General features: G+C 51.8%; 1 non-coding gene and 1 pseudogene across 1 annotated transcript; one reads left to right on the forward strand and one right to left on the reverse strand.

The window, feature by feature from the left end:
- The first annotated feature begins 1,834 nt into the window (after positions 1–1,834).
- Positions 1,835–8,425, forward strand: LOC138850380 (uncharacterized). Its single transcript, XR_016211375.1, has 3 exons — positions 1,835–1,906; positions 4,363–4,754; positions 5,707–8,425. It is a non-coding gene; the product is annotated as an uncharacterized LOC138850380 (transcript).
- A 6,906-nt stretch (positions 8,426–15,331) lies between these two features.
- Positions 15,332–20,170, reverse strand: LOC138850381 (adenomatous polyposis coli protein 2 pseudogene; annotated as a pseudogene).
- Positions 20,171–20,438: the final 268 nt, after the last annotated feature.

Here is a 20,438-nt window from a genome sequence, read left to right on the forward strand (position 1 = left end):
ATGATCCATGCAACCCTCACTGGACCTCTCCTGGTGGAGATTCTGTCCCCAACTTGGGGAGAGGATCCTGAGGCTCAACAAGGTCACTCTCCCAGGTCACCCCACCTTGTGTGCATTGCAATCAGAGACCACTCCTTTGCCTGGCCCTTGTCTGTAGGCTCAGTCCACTTGTTTTCAGCAGACATGCCAGCCATGTGGCTGGTTTGGGTATTCACACTTAAAATTTTACTTCTGTAACAAATTGTGTTGAGAGAATTTCAAATATCAGTAGAAAAGTTCTGGTCTGCAAACAAGAACTTCTAAAGGCCCTGCACAACATCTCCCACTAGGAAGGCATCGGTGTGCTTCATCCCTGAGCAGGGTCCACACCTCATTGAGGTTCTCAGATAGAACTCCAGACAGGAGTGCCCCATGGCCTGAAAGTTCCTGGTCTCTCCCCTCGGGCTTTTTGCACTCAGGGTCCCATGAGGCATGCCCATCTGCATTTCTGTCGAAAGTGGTTGCTGTTTCACAGAACAGAGTTCCCTGGATGAACGTTTCTAGGCTCCAGTTGTGCCTGGGATGTCTGACTGCAAGCATACAGGAGCTGCTTATGCTCAGAAAGCCAGAGCAGATTGGTGGGCAGTTTATGTACAGAATGATCCCTTTTGAGAGTAGGTAAACCTTCATCTCTGCCCCTGGTGACTGCTCTGTCCTTGTACTCCTATCCCCACTGAGGATGAGTGAAGTCATTGCTACGTGCCAGACCTACAGACTTGTGGTTGTAGACTCAAAATCCTGAATTGAGCTGTAAGCAGGAGTTAGAATTCATGATTGTTTATTTGTTATGGATCAGAGCTGTGACCATTTCACAGCAAGCTCAGCAGCATGTGCCCCGGTGGTGTTTGCTCCCTCCTGGTTGGAACCTTGGAGGATCACTGTCGCCACTTGCTTACTTTTTCTTCAAAGCCAATCCTCAGCTCTGCCCTTTGACATCCATGCTTGTCCAGGCCACAGCATCCATATAGGCATCGCTGTCATTCATGTTCTCAATGGCGTTTCCATTGGAAGATGAATTGTCTAGGGAAGAGATCATCCAGAAATACATGCTCTTGAATTGCTTGTATTGTTCCCATAGACAAGAGGGAGATTATTCATGAGCAACTCTTAGAATAGCCAAGATTCTGTGTGGCATCAAACAGGTTTCAATTCCAGGGCATCAGACTCCATGCATAGCTCTCTCCCAGTGTTCTACCTCCTCTCCACAGTCAGCAACCTGGGTCCTTTAATGAGAGCAGCCAGATGACTGCAGTTTGCCTCCTAGGAAGTTCTTGGGCTGTGAGCTTAGAATCCCTGAGGACCATTGCAGGCAGTTTCTAAGGGTTCTGGACAGAGGTTATTGAGATGGTGATCCAACTGTGAACAGGGAGATTTGACCCCTTGCCCAGGATGGCTCACCAAGCCCATCTCCTGAGTCGACTTAGTCCTCCTGGAGGATTTCTGTCACAGTCTCCTGTTCTCACATGAGAACAATCTGTCCCCTTGATAGTAGTGGCCATCGGTAACCCATATCTGACCTAAAACCTGCTTAACCTGTTCAATCTCTCTGAATTTGTTTGCAGAAAATCAATATCACGAAGTGGAGGTACCAGAGAAAACTGTCACATACACTTCCAGGTAACTTGGAGGCAGAGCAAACAGTGTAGCATGGACTACTACGGAATTGGTAGCCAGTGTTTCCCAGATAGGGACAAAGTTGTGGGTGGCCCCTTGCTCAGCCCAGCCACTTCTGGGAGCCTCCTCTTTGGAACAGCTTGTAAAGGGGCTTTCTGTTCCCCTTCTGTTTCTCACCCACCTTTCCCTCCCTCCAGTCTCATCAGGGAGATTCCAGAGATTGAAGATCAAGATGTCTCAGAAGACTCTCACAGTACGTGTTTGTCTCCTGCACTTCTTCCGGAAGCTTCTGACTGGTCCCATTCTAGGAGCACCTGGTCCTCACTGGAGAAGCAGCCTGTCTGCTCTGCTCTTGTTGTAGACAGTGAGTGCTCCATTGTGAATGGGGACACTCCACTGCTCTCCCAGGTGTCCTCTGTAATCTTGGGTTGGTGCACCTGTGTTGGGTGAGACAGACCACTGTGCACTCAGGCCCTGGGCACTTATCTCAGTCTGGATGTGGCTCTTGGGTGGAGTTTGTTCATAGTCATCAAACGGGGGAATCCCTTGGCTGTCACCAGGCCCACTTTCAAGGTGCAGCTTTTGACGTCAAGACAGGGAAGGAGGGAATGGGAAGGCAGGATGGCAAACACTGAGCCACCACCATCTCTCTTGGAGAGGCTTCTTTAACAAGTCACTGTGATGTTCTTAATTTTAACAACAGTTGCAATTGTAAACAGCATCCTCCAAACTTCTCAGGCTTAAAGCTTTGGCAGTCTGTACAATGTTTCCTTAGTTATCTGATACTAGGTATCCTTGGTTGGCAGATTCTCTGTTTTCTCTGAAGCAGCTTGGTGCTAACCACAGCAGTCCAGTCCCGCACCGGTGTCCATGGTGTAGTTTTCATCTTCTGCTTCACAGCACTGATTTGTGCTCATATGAGGTCTGTAGTTTTAATCCAGTGTCTAAACTCAGCATTTTATTCTCATGCAAAGCTTCCATAACCTTGCACCATGACAGGAATCTATTCAGTATCTGAGTGAGGCTGAGAGGTCCCTCACGTCATCACAGGCAGAGTGCCTCTTGTTGAGTAGGAGCCTTGGAGTATGCCTTCATGTGGGGGGAGGCAGAGAAAAAGTCCAATTTCCTTGAATCTGAGCTTCAATGAACTTTTACACTTTCTCTCAGGAGGAATCTTTAGGGTTTGAGGCACCTTCACTCATCAAATCATTCAGTAGGAAAATCACGAAATCCTGATGCCCTTCCCTGTTTCTCAGTGTTCTGGAGTAGAATTGGCAGTGACAGGTGTCCCCCCAGTGCTATAGATCAGCAGGCACCTTTCCTTGGTGAGACCATGTGCTTTTCCTCTGTACAGAGGTACAGAGATGTGCAGAGTCATCCCAGGACACAGCGATTCACACCCAGCTATGAAGGCCACTCTCATGGGCATCTGTGCTGTGCTAGACCCTGTGCCATCATGATCCATGCAACCCTCACTGGACCTCTCCTGGTGGAGATTCTGTCCCCAACTTGGGGAGAGGATCCTGAGGCTCAACAAGGTCACTCTCCCAGGTCACCCCACCTTGTGTGCATTGCAATCAGAGACCACTCCTTTGCCTGGCCCTTGTCTGTAGGCTCAGTCCACTTGTTTTCAGCAGACATGCCAGCCATGTGGCTGCTATGGATATTCATACTTAAAACTTTTCTTCTGTAACAAATTGTGTTGAGAGAATTTCAAATATCAGTAGAAAAGTTCTGGTCTGCAAACAAGAACTTCTAAAGGCCCTGCACAACATCTCCCACTAGGAAGGCATCGGTGTGCTTCATCCCTGAGCAGGGTCCACAACTCATTGAGGTGCTCCAGATAGAACTCCAGCTCAGCATTGCCCCATGGCCTGAAAGTTCCTGGTCTCTCACCTCGGGCTTTTTTCACTCAGTGTCCCAGTGAGGCCTTGAACTTGTCTTTGCCACAGACTAGTGCTTGTGTGGCTTTGTCTCAGAAACACCCAGTGCCAGGGCTGGGCAGTCATGAGGAAGCAGGCAAGGGTACAGACACTGCCTCAGGAGGGAGATGTGTGTGCTAGGCCAAAGCAATGCCTTACCTCCCACCTGGGATTTCTTCCTGACTTTTGTGTTTCACCTTAGCTTGTCTCTCCATTCTTCAGGTGCCTGTAACTAGGTTCCCACTTCAACTGACCAGAAAATGATGGCCACATCATGTATATTATTATCTATATGACAGACACTGAAGGCATATATCCTATGAATCGATGTGCTTGGTGTTTGTTCAGCAAAGCATGTGCATGTATGAAATGCATGTGTTCTTGTGCTAGATGTGTCCATTCCAGCTGTTAGTGGTCCCCTGTCCTTGTCTCTCATTACAATGCCCTCCAGATTAGATGATCCTGCTCCATCCCCCCAAACCTTCAACAGATACCCAGTGTGGTTTCTGTGCCTTAAAAGCTTAAGAGCTGTGTGTTTTATTAGTTCAACTTTGTTGAATATTGTGATCATCTGAGCCATGTTTATTACTTTTGCCTAGTGATAAATTATCAGTGAGTATGTATAAAATCAACCCAAATGAATACATTTTAGTGTCTGTGCAGATTTCATCTCCCACTTCAGACAAGACTGTCCAGGGCCCCTTTCCTTACTTGTCCCTCTGCTGCAGGCCTGACTGCCAGAGAGAGAGCATGAATACCAATCCTGATGGCTGTGGTTCTATTTCAGAACTGAGTTTTGTTGCTGCCCCTGAGAGGAAGACCCGTTCCCAGCTGGAGGGAGGTCCTCACAAAGATCCCATCACCAGCAAGAGTGAGAGTCATAGCATCAGCCCCAGCGATGTCCCAAGTACCCCAAAAGAAAATGTTATCAAAGGAAAACAGAAGCCCAGGAAATGCAAACTGGCCTGCCGGTTCCCTGGCCTGGAGATGAAGGGAAAACCACAGCCCACAGAGAGGAAGATTGCGTGCCGATTCCCTGGCCTGGAGATGAAGGGAAAACCACAGCCCACAGAGAGGAAAATCACGTGCCAATTTCCTGGCCAGGAGATGAAGGGAAAACCACAGACCAACATGTGGGCACTGACCTTCAGATTCCTGGGCCTTCACACCTAGACAGAGGTAATCCTGTGTGTGTGTCTTAGATGTACTTGTTCCTTCTTACACTGGGAACATATTATAGCTCATTTCTGTTTGTTCAGATAGGGTAGAACTGTAACCTCTCTGTTTGGATCAATAATTGGAAATAGAAGATACAGTAAGAAATCCTTGTCATGTAGAAACCTGACCCACAAAATAGAATACCTCCCCTCATAATCAAGTTAAAATGTTTACAGTTGAACTTCTCTCCCTAAAACATGCTTTTCATCATCCACTCACTTGATTGCAAGCCCTCTATTGGGTTGAGAAATATACATTGAACAATCACATTTTATCTAATCTTGTTCCTAGGCCAATTTCCAATGCGGATTCTTAGGTCTCATTCTCCAATGTTTGTCCTTCCCTCTGACCGGTATACAAACAGGATATTCTCAAAAAGAAAATTTCTTAGGGGAACTGAAAAAAAATGGGGAAACTCTAGGATGACTAAAGAGTGCCTGTTTTAAAGTTAATGTTCCCTTCAGAGTCGAGTGAGTGAGCTATTAGGCACACAGCAGAATGGTCCTAGGTGTAACTAGATGTGGAATCATCTTCAGAGAAACTTGGTGTCTGTTCTATTGACATGAGTTGTGCTGTGGTTACACTCCTGGCTCTCTTTGCTTACTGCAGAAAACTAATCCATTTCTAATGCACCAGAGAGCAGGAGGAATTGGGGTGACATCACTCACTCCTGGTTAGGAGAGGTCAAGGGCCCTGGTTCCCCAGCACTGCAGAGCTGGGCTGGAGTTCAGGGCAGGACTCTGCTCATTTGGCTGCCACTTCCCTCTCAGCAGCCCAGGGCTCCCCTTCAGCCAGTCTCCCCACTGGAATTGAGTTTGCCTGGCCTCTGCCCCACTGCAGCCCAGATGCAGGCTCAGCTCTCACCTGGACCTGACCCAGCTCTCCTTTGATTTTTCTTCTCTCCCTCTTTCAGATCCCAAGTACAGTTGGAAGTACAGAACAGTATTGCTGATTGTAACGTCCCCACCTCTTCCAAACATCTACCACAGGAGCTCCACTTCAACAGCAACCAGAACACCAAGAACGCAATTTCAACACCATGAACTGCCCTCGGCTATTTTTATCCACTAGGCTGCTTCCCTGAGAGCTGGCACAGTCTTCCACCTCCAATCCGAGTGAACACCTAAGGAGACCCAGGCCTGACTCCACAGCTGCTCTGGAGAGAACACCACCTGGCTCCTCTCCAACTGCCTCCTGTCGAGATCTTAGGTCAGGAGGAGCTGGAAGCAAACAGCATAGGACTCTGGGCACACACTGCCTTTGGATGGGGCGAGCTCAGTGTGGGCAGTGTCAGAGACACAGCGCCCTGTGCACAAGGCTGCATGTGAGCAGAGGAGAGGATCCGACTCTGCAGGACGTGGACCCTGACCCAGACAGCTGGCCCTCTCCTTCACACAGCCAGCATTCCGCATAGAAGACAGCAGGAAGGAGACTTTGGGGCTCCAAAGGACAGGAAGGGTCTCTTTCCTCCTTTTGAACCCCAACCATCTCCCCCTTCTGCTGTCTTCCATGATGGGAACGCTGACTGTGTGAAGGCGCAGGCCAGGTGTCTGGCTCGGGGTCTGCATCCTGAGGACCTCTGATGCTTTCCTCAATTTTACACTCAGCCTCACTCTTTGGCCAAGCACCCAATGCAGGGAGTGCTGTGTGCTCCCTCCCACATCCCCGCAGGAGGCAGAGAGCATCTTGTGTGCCCATCAGGTCCCCTGACCCTGGCATCGGTCAGTTGGTGAAAGCTGTCTGTTGAGCTGTACATCCTAAAGATGCGCTCCTTCCTCTGTATCCTAACAACTGTGGAGAGGGTGACCCCTCAGAGCCTGAGCAAAAAGGGAGTGAGCAGCGGCCCTGGTGGAGGTCCGGTCATCAACCCAGGAGGTGGCCATCGGTGGGCGTGATAACAGCAAGTTCATGGTGATGAATGCAGCAGTGTGGCCGGGAGGGGCCAGGTGGGCGAGGTGGACTGAGCCTGCATCAAGGAACCAGACACCTCTCTGAACACTCCTCTCTCCATGTCCAGAGTCAGGCAGCACAGATGCGGGCAGGACCTCGTCATGGGGACGCTCATCTCCTACAGCTGCTGGTCCTGCCAACTCCACTCAGTGTTGCAGGAGAACTGGGGGCTCCTGATGCAGGACGTGGGCCAAGGCATCCAGAGCCCCAGCAAACAGCAAGGCCGTGTTCCTGCCGGCCTGAGGCAGCTGCTGGACGAGGAGGGGCCATATGCCTGTCCCCACCCCGACATGGAAAACCGAGTCCTCGCAGATTCTGGATGCCCACTGCTTAGTAGTTGTTCCTGGTCAATGAACAAACCGAGCCAATGGCACCGCTGCCCTGTGGTGGACCTGTTTCTCACAGCTACCATTCTTACTTCCACTGTTTGTCATACCTGTGATGACACAATTGTTTTCCTTTCATGAACATTGGGATCCTAGGGAGGGAATTATGTTTCCACCTGAGTGTGCCTCCTCTCAGTGTAACAGCTGCCTTAGACATCCTGTCAGCACATCTTGGGCTCCTAAAATCTACAACTTCTCATTAAGATATCGCTGTCCAGGCCCAGAAGTGTCTCCAGTGTCCAGGAGTGTAACTGGAATCTCAAAAATTTTGATTCAGAACCCAATATGTATTCCCTGTTTTAGTTAAGTGTTTTTAAAAAGAAAAATTCCAAAAAAAAAATAAAAAAATTAAAAAGTAAAAAAAAAATTTAAATGAAAATAGAAAAGAAAAATGGTACTGCATTGTTTTTTAAAAAGGAAAAAGATTTAAAAAAATAAAAATTTAAAAACTGTTAAAAATTTAAAAAGAAAAAATTAGAAAAATGTCATTTAAGTGGTTTTGAAAGTAAAAGACTGAAAAATTAAAATTAAAAATGTTAAAAACTTTAAAAACAGTAAAAAAACAAAAAATAGGAAAATACTAATAGGAAAATTAAAATGCCACTTCATTTTAGTAACTTTTTAAATAGGAAAAAGTAAGATATATATAAAAATTAAATTTTTTTTTAAAATTTAAACTCAGCAAAAAAAGTAAAATTCCATTTCAGTTCAGTGTTTTTGTAAATACAAAAATGCTAAAAAATTTTAAATTTAAAACTGATTATACTTTACAAATGACAAAAGAGAAAAACAATTATTCAGAATAAGTGTAAAATGTCATTCCTATTCACTGTTTCATTTAATGGAGAAAATGCCAAATAATTACAATTTAACAACTTTGCAAAAGTTTAAAACTTCAAACAAAAAAAGCAATACTAAGGAAACAACGTACAATGCCATTTCAGTTAGTTATTTTTCTAAATAAGAAAATGCTAAAAAGAAATGAAAAAATTTCAAAACAAGAAGAAATTACTAAGAAGAAAAAAAATAAATGCCGCTTCAGTAAAATGCCACAATGCAACAACAACAAAAAAAAAACATTGTTTTTTTGCTTTGTTTGACAACTCAAATTGGTTTAAAACAACTGACCACTGATGATGACAAGTTATTCAGTACCTCCAGAACAAACTGCCAGGTAATTTATGCCAAGAGACAAATCAGCAGTCATCTAGGTTTTACCTTGGATACCACTTCCACCATCCCTAACTTCGGTGAAAATCTCTGCAGAAATTCTACAAACTCTTTGCTGATGTTGATACCTGCTTTTACTTTTGTTCTGTATAAAAATCATACACTTTGGATAATAAAATTTCAGAGTTGAAATAAAAAACTTTGGAGAGTGCTGCTTGGAAGATGTATAAATATCCTGTTTGAAAATGGCCTTCCTTTAACAGTTTTACCATGCGTTAACCATTCATGCCTGTGTCAGTTATTATACTCAAGTTGAATACTAGATTTCTAATAGAATTCTTCCTGAAGACTGGATCTTGGCATTCTGTAGTTCAAAAGCATTCTCACCCCAACATGGAATGTTATTGCAAATATCCTGTTAGCCCATACCATTGAATTTTTTTCTCTATCGCTTGGATTTTTTAATTGCAGTGTTATAATATATTACATCTCATATTGGGTGTGCTGATGTTTTACCCTTGTATCTATCTCTCTCTCTCTCTCTCTCTCTCTCTCTCTCTCTCTCTCTCTCTTTATATATGAAGTAGACTGCTTTTCACAAGCTATAGTAGAGAGCCGGATCAGAAGAGGAACAGCCAGGTCTTGAACCAGAGTCCACATGGGAAGCAGGCACTGTAGGTGGAGGCATTGCCCACTGTACCACAGTGCCAGAACCAAGTTTACCAATTTTTAAAGCGATTGGTTTATTTATCTGCAAGGCAAACATAAGAGAGAGGGAGAGCTACATAGAATGAAACACACAGAGATGTTCCGTCTGATTCATGTCTCAAATGCCTGCGGTAGCCATGGCTAAACCAGGCTGAAGTAAGGAATCCAACAGCTTAAGCCATCTGTGCCTCCCATTACTACAGGAAATATGGCTTAGAAGCAGCTGGGTCTTGAACCAGGCACTCTGACATGGAAGCCGCTGTCATACTGATGGCTTTACCCATGGTCCCACGATGTCAGCACCTGCCTTCTTTAGAAAAAAAAAAAAAAACAAGTTTATTGAAAAGCAGCATTACAGTGAAGAGGCAGAGGATGAACAGTGGGAGAAAAGGGAGAGGGAGGTGGTGGTGCTGGGGTGGAGAGAGAGAGAGAAATACCTTCCATCTACTGGTTCACTCCCCTAATGCCTGCAAATTCAGGAAAAACCTCCTGGCTGCCTTGAATGTTTCCATTCCTGCACTTGACTCCAGGCCAGAATCCAAGTGTCTCTCCTGGAAGGCCAGCCATCTGCCAGCAGGTCTTGGGACTTCCTAGCCTACAAGACCACATGACACAGTGCCTTATCCCATGATGCCCTTGGGATCCAGGGGACCACAAGTGCAGATTCCATTCGCAGTGATTTTGAAAATTGAAAAGGAATGCATCTGTACTGTCCATATACCATCTTTTTCCCCTTGATTTCTTCTACACACAGTATACCATTTATGTCGTAGTGTCTTTAGGTATTATAAGATATCTAGGGACAACTGAAAACATATGGGAGAATATTTGGTCCAATGCAAATGCTACCCATTTATGTACAGGACTTTAGCAATGGTGACTTTAGTGCCTGCAAGTGATCCCAGACCCCATCTGACACAGAGCTTCATGGACAACTGTCCATATTCCATAAGTCCTTGCAGGGTCTCACCAGACACAGATTAGCGTCCTGAGACTTGAGGTGCAGGTCTAATGAATCCTGCAAGGACAGAAGCAGCTTTGCCCCTGGGGAACAGGTCCCCACTGGAGGCGTTTTCAGATGCACACTGAGCTATGGATGGGAATGGGGATTCTGGTGAGGTCAGCAGTGGAAATGAGGAATAGATGTGATTGAAGACCAGGAACAAGGTGAACCTTGTTTGTAAGAGGCAGGGAACTTGGTTTCTGGCATTTTTCTAGAAGGTATAACTTGCCAGGAATGAAACTGGACAATAAATGGAGGTGAATTCTCAGCAAAGTGCTGATTCAGGGGCTTGCCTTCTGGCAGTGTTTCAAAAGAATTTATTTGAAAGGGAGAGATACAGACATACTGGGAGAGAGATTGTCAGCTGCTGGGTCAATCCCCAATAGCTAGGGCAGGGTCAGGCCAAAGACAGGAGCCAGGAGCCAGGAGCCAGGAGCCAGGAGCCAGGAGCCAGGAGCTCCTTCCAGATGTGTGTGGGGTCCAAGCAAGTGGTCCAACTTCCGCTTAATTTCCAGGCACCTTAGCATGGAGTTGAATAAGAAGTGGAGCAGCTTGGACTTGAACTGGTGCCCATACCTGATGCTGACACTGCAGGTGGGGACTTAGGCTTCTATGTCACAGCACTGGCCAATGGCCATCTGACTCTTTATAGTAACGTCCAAAAAGAGAATTTAATTTCTGGGAATTCTGAACAAAAAGAAACTAGAATTTGAAGATTTGGAAAGTTGAGTCTATCCATATTACAACAAATGAAATGTGTTCTGGAAGAGAACACCAGGGTGTGGCTAGACTGTGCCTTGAAAAAGATGCTTGTATGACATGGACAGAATCTGCAGGTTTCACCAAGGTTGAGCGGAATGGTGTTGAAATGAAAGTGGGCTGACGGCCTTCCTGGATGGAATGGACGGAGTAATGCAGGGTGTCAGTTGACAACATGCAGTTTTTGTCAAGAAGAATGAAGGTGACCCTGAAGGGGATTCCAAGATAATCAGGGCTCCTGCACCTGTTACCCAGGCTGACAGGCAAGACAGAAGCCATGGGACACTGCACTGACCAGCAGTAGAGGCTCCGGAAATGTTTGGGATAATGCTGCCACCCTCCTGGGCCCAGATGGCAGAGTTTGAACCAAAGAGAATTATCATGGAGAGGCAGAGACAGAGAGAAAGCCTTCCAATCACTGGTTCACTTCCCAATTGGAAACCATGGCCAGAGCTGGGCCAATCTGAAGCCATAAACCAGTAGTTTTTCTGTGTCTCCCACATGAGTGCAGGAGCCCAAGGAACTGGATCATCTTCCACTGCTTTCCCAGGCCATAGCAGAGAGCTGGATCAGAGGAGGAGCAACCAGGACTCGAACAGGTGTCCATATAGGATGCCGGCATTCCAGGTGAATGCTTGGGCTAGTAAACCACTGCTCCATCACAGAAGGGATGAGACACAGAGAGTACTGCCACCCTCTGTTTCAGTCCTAGAATGTGTGCAACTGCCTGGCTGGACTGGGGCTAAAGTCAGGAGCAGGGAATTCAATCCAGGTTTCCCTGTGTGGGTGGCAGGAACCCAAGTACTTGATATCCTGGGGACGGGGTGGTCACAGACATGTGTGGGCACCTTTGGGGTTGTATTTCTAGTTGTCTGCAGGAGGCCTCCTGCAGAGTTGGCCACCTCAGGCTGTTTTGTCCAACCAAGGACATGCTGTTGCCAAACCCCTTCCCATGTGTGATGAATGTCCTACGTTCTGAACACTGAGGGCCCCACACCTGCTTTCTCAGTTTCCCTGGTGCCAGTGCATAGGAAGACCTCCATGGACTGGCCATTCTGAAACAGTGACACCAGCTTTTGATGTGAAAGGAGAGACCCAAGGAGCAGGCACTGGAAAATTCATGCTGGCTCCTGTAACATAATTCTAGCCCATCTCAAGATCCTCACAGTGTCCAGGGTCAGCAGAATCCTGTCCACGGGCAGTGTCTAGTTCCTAGGGCCAGTGGTGCACCTGTGCAGCTCAGGGTCTGTCACTCAGGGTGGGCTCAAGTGTCCTCCAATTGGGGGCTGCAGTGCCTGCTGGTCTGTGTGAGTGCACTCGTGCCTTCTTCCTGTCTCCAGTGCCTGGTGCACTGAGTCCCTGAAGATCCTCTGGACAATGACTGTCGCCTTCACACAGTGGATTTCAGACAAGCTCAGCCAGACTCCAATTCTGTTGTTCCCTGCCTAGCAAGAAAGAGAGGGAAGAGGCCAGCGGTTCTCTCTGAGGCAGCTGTGTGCTGAGGGCTCTTCCCAGGCCTCCAGGATTCTCCTGATGAGCATGCCCCTCCCTCCCCCTCTGCACTCCAGGACAGCCACAGAGACACAGGGACTCCATGCCTGCTGTGAGCTGGGTTTCCCCTCCCCATCCCTCTCCAGGCCCCAGGTCTAACCCAGTCCTGGAAGCCACAGGACAACAGGAAAAGCACACTATGTTGCATTTTCAAAGCATCCGGCCCTAGCAACCTCCATGAAACTCTGGGAAGCTGAGCTTCCCTGTGGGGCACTTGGGCTCACTCCTCCAACTTCTGAGAGGGCTCTCCGGACAGCAGCAGCTGAGATGAGTGGGCAGAGGTGGCTCCCAAAGGGCGGGTTTGCACCCTGGACCTCACAGGGACGTCTGCACCCTGTACATCAGGTCCCCATGTAATGCCCTGAGAACATGTAGCAGGCTCTTTTTTTAGAGAACTTTGATTCTTTTTTAATTTATTTATTATAATTTTTTTGACAGGCAGAGTGGACAGTGAGGGAGTGAAAGAGACAGAGAAAGGTCTTCCTTATCCGTTGGTTCACCCCGCAATGGCCACTGCGGCCGGTGCACCGCGCTGATCTGATACCAGGTGCCAGGTGCTTCCTCCTGGTCTCCCATGTGGGTGCAGGGCCCAAGCACTTGGGCCATCCTCCACTGCCTTCCCGGGCCACAGCAGAGAGCTGGACTGGAAGAGGAGCGACTGGGACAGAATCCCCACCCCGACCCGGCCTAGAACGCGGGGTGCCAGCGCCGAAAGTGGAGGATTAGCCTAGTGAGCTGCGGCGCCGGCCATAGCAGGCTTTTAAATACAGCCTCCAGCAGGTTCCTCATTCATGGCTCCACCCTGCCTCTGCACTGTGCTCTGTGCCTGCGTCTTTAACAACATTGATGATGGAACCCGCACAGGGCGGTGCAGTGGGTTAAGTCCCCACGTGTGATCCCAACTCCCCAGTCAACGCATGTAACAGGGAAATAATGGGACCCATGCTGTGGTTTATGACACTGGTGACTGGGGTCAGGGACTAATCATTTCTTAATACATTTCCGTGAGGAAAGTGCGTGGACGCACATGCGCACACACACACGCTGGAGTTCAGGGCACCACAGCCTGACAGCAACAGCAGCTCAGCGAGGGGCCAGGGCAGAGGGGACACAAAGAGCTCCCCCAGGGCAGCGCTGGTTTCTCCTCCGGACTCTGCTGCTCCCTCAGGATCCGGGCCAGAGAGACCCCGGGAAGAGTGGTCCACGGGCAAGGGAGGAAGGGTCGGGACCCCCAGAGAGAACGGAAGCCGGAGCTCGAGGTGGCAGAGCGATCATTACATCCACAGAGGGGAAACCCCACAGGCCACAGCGCCACGCACCCGCTCCTCCTTCAGCTCCCACACAGCTGGGAAGGGCGGGGACACGGACACGCGGGACAACCCCGCACCAGACCTTGGGCTCCCAAAGGCCACGCCCACCGCCGCGCGGCCCGGCGCTTTCCCGCCCTCCGCAAGCCCCGCCCACCCGCCCGTTGCCCTCAGCCCCTCACACAGCCCAGGCCCCTGCGCCCCGAGGGCGCCATTGATAACCCCCAGCCCGGCCTGCAGGTCGCCGAGGGCCCTGAGGGCTGCCGCCCCCCTGGGGAACCCGGATGCGGACCCCGCTTCAGAAAACAGAGCTGTGGACATGGAGGACCCGCGCCAGGGCTCCGGAACGGGGACAGCGGTGCGGGGTCACTTGAGGGCCGCCTTCCGGAACCGGAGTCAGAGAAGACAGGGAACCGCGGACGCGGGGCGGACCCCGCGCCGAGGGACAGGGTTCCAGGAGGACGGGCGCCGGCCCCAGGCTCAGGACGCCGCTCCTCCGGAGGAGGATGCGGGAGCCGCGCCCACAGCTCCCCGGGAGGGCAGGAAGGGCCGGGCCCCCTGGAGGAGGCCGCGGGGCTGCGGAGCCCGGGCGGCAGGGGGCGCTCTCCGGGACCACAGCCTCCTGCTGTTTGTAACTCCAGGCCTTTCATTCTTACTGTTGTGTTTATTCATTGGAGAGAGAGAATTACAGAGAGGGGAGAGGCAGAGAGAAAGGTCTTCCATGCTCTGGTTCGCTCTCCAGATGGCCACTACAAGGGGTCTCCCAGGCAGGAGCAGGCCCCAAGCCCTCGGGCCATCTTGCATGGCTTCCCCAGCCCATTAGGATAGAGCCAGAATGGAAGAGGCGCATCCGGGACAAGAACCAGCGCCCATGGGGGAAGCCGGCCCTGCAGCCAGAGGCTTAGCCCACCAGGACACAGCACAGGCCCAGACCACGGCGTTTCAGGTGCTGTGCAGAGAAACTGACTTGAAACTTACCAGACTCCAGGAGCTAGAATCCTGCTGTCTTTTCTCTTAGAGAGAGGAGGCCTTGCCTCCTGCGTGCAGGCTTGTAGTATATAACTTTGTTGCAGGCAGAAGTCTCTGAGGGTTAAAGTGCAGTTAAGGAAGTGAGGTTAAGGTGGCTGCAGGTCATCCCGCTCTGTCTTGGGCTCAGAGGCTCTGGAGCTGGCACAGTCACACTAAGGAGAGGAGCCCAGGAGCTGCAGCGTGGGGGGACAGGCCGTGCACAGAAGGGCAGGGTTGGGGTGAAGGTGGCACAACGGGTTAGAGGGGGACCCGTTCACACTTTGCGATTAAGGAGTGAGAACCAGATTTGGGCCGTGCATGCACAGTCAAAAGTTTAAAATTTTTTCCTTTTACAATAGATATACTATACCTATACATGACAGAATATTTGTATATATGGAATCTATATTTGTTTAATTTGAGCCATTCAATTGACACCAGTGTACAGGTAGGTGTACAACCAGGAATTTGAATGCGTAGCTCTTTTTTCCCGACACGTTGTGAGTCCCCTTCTCCAAGTGGGAGGCACAGACTGTCCTTGTTGCAGCTTTCTCACTTCCTGGCAAGGGCAGGCCAATCCCCAGTTTGTAAGAGAGCCAAGGTGGGATGGGTGGGGGGGGTGAGAGTTATCTTTACATTCATGGACAAAAACCGCTGTCAAACGTTACGTTATTAAAATACATTTATTATCCCTGAAAAAAAAGTATGATAGCCTTACTGTTGATTATTTGAAAAACAGTAAAATATCAAATCATCAAAATCATATCATTACAATTGATACCACAAATACTGAAACAAATACTCTATCACACAGCAATCCTTAAAAACATACAAATTAAATGAAAAATCTGGAGCCAGGGCCATGGCACAGTAAATTAATCCTCCACCTGTGATGCCGGCATGCCATATGTGTGCCGGTTTGAGTCCCGGCTGCTTTTCTTCCAATCCAGCTCTCTGCTGCGGCCTGGGAAAGCAGAAGATGGTCCAAGTCCTTGGGCCCCTGCACCCACTTGGGAGACTGGGAAGAAGTTCCTCGCTCCTGGCTTCAGATCAGTGCAGCTCCCACAATGTGGCCATTTGGGGAGTGAACCAACAGAGGGAAGACCTTTCTTTCTCTCTCTCCCTCTCACTGTTACTCTACCTCTCAAATAAATAAATAAATAAATAAATAAAATCTTAATCTTTAAAAAAAAAGGAAATATAAAATTTTTAAAAAATTAGTGAAAAATCTCTCTTTGTGTACCTCATTGTCACCCCCAATGGAATCAGCATTACTTTTCTGATTTTATTAATACATATCTAAATATACATTTCAGGGGATTCATTTATAGAAATAAAGCCACAATATTTGGCTTAGTTATTTGACAATAAGGCAAAAAAGCTATTGCTATTGTCTGTGTGTATGTGTTGCCTCCAAACTCATGTTGAAAATTAGTCCTCCAAAGCAGACCCCAGGGACAGGAGGGAGTCAGACTGGGAGGAGGCCTCGCGGGGGGCCACCACGGCTGCCTGGTGCAGCCATGTGACCATGGAGTTGGTGCCCTCCTGGATGGCAGGCCACTCCATGCTGTCCAGGTCAGTGGCCCGGTCTGAGATGGCCACCTCCTGGCTGCAGTCCCAGGGCGCTGCTGCAGGCCACTCATTCTGCCTGGCAGCCCGGGCCTTGTGGCAGTGAGGGCCAGAGGCTGGGAACCGGTGCCTGGGCATGGCTGAGCCTATGCAGTGGTGCAGGAGTGCCTCCTCAGAGCGCAGGCTGGGGGAGCTGTCGTGTCCACCTCCCCGGCGCTGGGCCTGGGGGACCATGGACTCCCGGCCTCCCAGGTGGCTGGCCGGCCGCTCATAGGGCTCGGGCTCACTGAGCGAGCTGGCCGAGAAGCTCAGGGAGTAGCAAGGTGGGGTCTTGTCGGAGATCACCCGGGGCTGGGCCCAGGGGTGCAGCTGGACCTGAGCGGCCGCGTTGGCTGGGGCAGGAGCCTCCTTCCCGCCCCACTTCAGAGCCCGCGGGATGGCAGATGGTTGCCATGGGGGCGGCCCGGCCGAGGAGGGCGCCTCATCAGAGTCCTAGAAGCAGTACCCGGCCTCCTCAGTGGGCGTCCTGAGGCACAGGGACTGCTCCCCCCTTCACCCTAAGCCCAGTCCAAATGGGCACTTGGGAGCCGGACCAGGGGCAGCTCCAGACCGGCCCGGCTCCTGCCCGTGCCAGCTGGTGCCCCCGGCCTTGAGCCGGTGCCCCGAGATCTGGCTAGAGGGGGCCGCGAGGCTGGGGGCCTCCTGCCTGTCCAGCTGGCCTTGGGGCTGCTCCCTGGGTGGCCCTTGCAGGGTCTCCTCGCTGAGGGACACGGTGCTGGAGAAGCTGACCAGCGTGCCCTCCGCCGAGTCGGTTCACGAGTCGTCCTCCAGGGCACCAGCTTGTAGACTGGGACAGGCAGTGCCTGGTGGCCGGGCACCAGCACCGAGGCCACTTTGTGGAGCCATGTGGGCACTGCGGCCGCTAGGCACTCACCCAGCAGCTCCAGCTCCTGGTCCGCAGCTATGTGGTTGCGGGAGCCTGTGGGCGCCGTCCCCTCCTGGCATCCTGTGACTTCTCCCCAGCAGCGCCCGCCGCCACCACCACCCCTGCCAGTGCCGCGGTCGGGGCAGGCAGGCAGCAGCCACAGCTCCATGTACTGCTGCTAGGAGTGCTCGTGCGGGGCGAGTGCGCTGAGGCTGAGGCTGGAGGCTGGCTTCTCCTCTGGGCCGCATGGTCTACCTGGGGCTGTAGGGCAGCTCACTGGGGCTACCGTGCTGCTGCCCAACCCACTGCAGGGGTCACTGGGGATGGAGCTGGTGATGGACAGGCTCTGGAAGCTGCCCAGGGAGCTCACAGAGCTGCAGTGGCTCAGGACCAGCGGTATCTCCTGCACACAGTTCTCGGAAGAGCTGGATGGCATGGCATCCTCCATGCCCAGGCCCCAGCCACAGCCCCGCAGTGGCGCCGGGATGGCCATGGGCCCTCGCCATGCCCGCCCAGCTCTGCCTCTTCAGGGCCAGCCTCCTCTAGGCCCTCGAGGGAGGAGTCGCTGTCCAGGTCTCCGGCCTCTCAGGGGCCCGGGCATCCGGCCAAGGACAGCGAGGACAGCAAGCTGCAACGGGACAGTGAGAGGGGCCCCTCCTGCGCCTCTGGGGCGGCCGGCCAGCCCCCAGCTTCTTGGGCACCTGGCTCAGGCCCTCCGCTGGCAGCCAGGCCTGCTTCCAGGCCGCGGGGTGTGTGTGTGTGTGTGTGTGTCTTGGGGCCGCCAGGGCGCCCCTGCGCCTAACCTGCCCGCGGCTTCCAGCAGCAGCACGTGCTGATAGGTGGGCGACAGCTTGATGGTACACACGCGGGCGTCAGCGCTGGCGGTGTCCCGGGTGGGCCCCTCGGCCTGGCTGCCCCGCAGGTCGAGGTCGACCCAAGCTGGCTGCGGCTGCCCGCCCAGGAGCTCCTCGCGGTGCTTGGCCAGCGGGCAGGGTCGCATGTGCTCCCGCGGGCAGTAGCTGGTGCTGCCGCTGTTAAAGTTGTTGTTGGACAGGCTGGCGTGGGCCGCCTTGAGCCGGAGCAGGGCATGTGCCCGGCCCCCTACCTCCGGCCGGCCACCCTCAGGGCCGCGGCAGGAAGAGCAGGACTGTGCCCGGCCCTCCCTAGGCGCCTTCTGCCCAGGGTCCCCGGAGCTGAGGCTGAAGCTGTTGTCAGAAGAGGTGTGCAAGGCCGAGATGTCCTCCACCAGACGGTCGATCCACGCCAGCACCAGCTTGGCCTTGGCCTTGGCCGCCACGGCCGCCTCGCTGCCGGCCTCCTTCTCAGGCTCCAGGCCGCGGCGGGCTGGCTGGGCGCGGGCCAGCACCTGGCCCTGCAGGAAGGGGCTGCCCAGGAAGAAGGACAGCATGGCTGGGCTGGCGGGCTCGGGGGTGGCGGCGGCCATGGACGGCACGTCGTGGTTGTCGTCGAAGCAGCCCGAGTCGGAGGCTTAGTCCCGCGCCAGCCCGTCCAGGTGCCACAGGGGCGGCAGCGGCTTCTTGGCGGCGGCCTCAGCGGCCTGGGGCAGGAGGCCCAGCGCCTGCGCCAGGTGCCAGGCTTCGAGCTCCGCCTCCAGCACCCCTGCTTGCGCACGTAGAGGCTGGGCACGCAGGTGCCAGGGGACATGGCCATGGTGGCGCCTGGTGCTTGGCAGGCCGGTGGGCCAGCAGGTTGCACAGGGCGGCAGCATTGCCCATGGCGATCATGTTGTGCCTGGAGTGCACCAGGTTGCGCAGTGTGCCCACGGCGCCCAGGTCCCACAGCAGCTCCTGGTCCTGTGCGCTGCGGGCCCACAGGTTCCAGAGCGTGCCACATGCGTTGCTCATGATGGTCAGGCTTTGCAAGGTCTGGTGCTGCAGCAGCGTCTGCAGGCAGTTGTGGTCCTGGAGCACCTGCCTGGATGGGTGGAGGGTGGGAGCTGGGTCAGGTGTGGCCGAAACAGACGGCTCCACCCTGCCCTCTGGAATAGGGAGGCCAGAGCAGACGGCCCAGCCCCACACTCCTGGGATTGGGTGGCCAGAGCAGTCGGCCACGCCATGCCCTCTGGGGATTGGGAGGCAGTTGTGGGCATTTGGGGGCATGGACCAGCAGGTGGGAGGGGTGGTGTTGTGTCTGTGTTTCTCAAATAAATTTTAAATTAAAAAAAAAAAGGCCAGCGCCACAGCTCACTAGGCTAATCCTTTGCCTGCGGCACTGGCACCCCGAGTTCTAGTGCTGGTTGGGGCGCCAGTTCTGTCCCAGTGGCTCTACTTCCAGTCCAGCTCTCTGCTGTGGCCCGGGAGGGCAGTGGTGGATGGCCCCAGTGCTTGGGCCCTGTACCCGCATGGGAGACCAGGAGGAAGCACCTGGCTCCTGGCTTTGGATTGGTGCAGTGTGCTGGCAATAGCGGCCATTTGGGGGTGAACCAACGGAAGGAAGACCTTTCTGTCTCTCTCTCTTACTGTCTAACTCTGTCAAATAAAGAAAAAGAAAAAAAGAAAATTAGTCCTCAATGTTACATGGTATTTGAGGTGAGGGTCTTTGGGAGGTCATTAGGATTAGATGAGGTATGGGAGTGGGGTTCCTGGGTTTGCATTAGTGCCTTTATAAGAAAAGGAGAGACCAAAGCTCATACACTTTCTCTGTCTCAATATGAGCTGCCCTGCACAACGTCAGGACTCTGCAGAGAGTTCCTTTCCAACCAGAAAACTCCCATCAGATGCAACCCCAACTTTGGGCTTCCTAGTCTCCAAGAAATGGATTTCTTTTCTTAATAAATTATCCAGTCTGTGGTATTGGGTTACAGTAACAGAAAACAGATGAAGACAGCCACCAGTTTCCTTAAAGCCTCAAAAGAACGCCAGGGAGGGTAGTTTTCCCCGTTGTCCAAAGATGACTTAGAACAATAATTCTGACTGAATTCTTCTCCCCTCTGCAGACTCACCTTCCTCGTGATGCTGGACACACTGGTGACCTGGGATGCTAGAGATGGTCACCCCGGAGAGGCGGCTCATACTGGGCATGGTGACATGGGTCATCCTGGGACACTGGTCTCACTGCTCATGCCGGGGATGGTGACACTGGGGATCCAGAATCATTCCGGGACACTGGTCACGAGGGGCTACTGCTCACACTGATGGTGATACTGATAACACTTGGGGTTTGCTTTGAGTCAGAAATATTTTGTAATTGAGTCATCCAATTCTGTGTTTTTCAGAAATGCATGTATTTTACCCTAATGTGAATACAGACCATTTTACTGGGCCGTCTTTTGGTGCCGCATTCAACATC

This window comes from Oryctolagus cuniculus, chromosome 7, assembly GCF_051225735.1.
Source record: "Oryctolagus cuniculus isolate XC-2025 breed Fujian yellow rabbit chromosome 7, ASM5122573v1, whole genome shotgun sequence".
NCBI lineage: Eukaryota > Metazoa > Chordata > Mammalia > Lagomorpha > Leporidae > Oryctolagus > Oryctolagus cuniculus.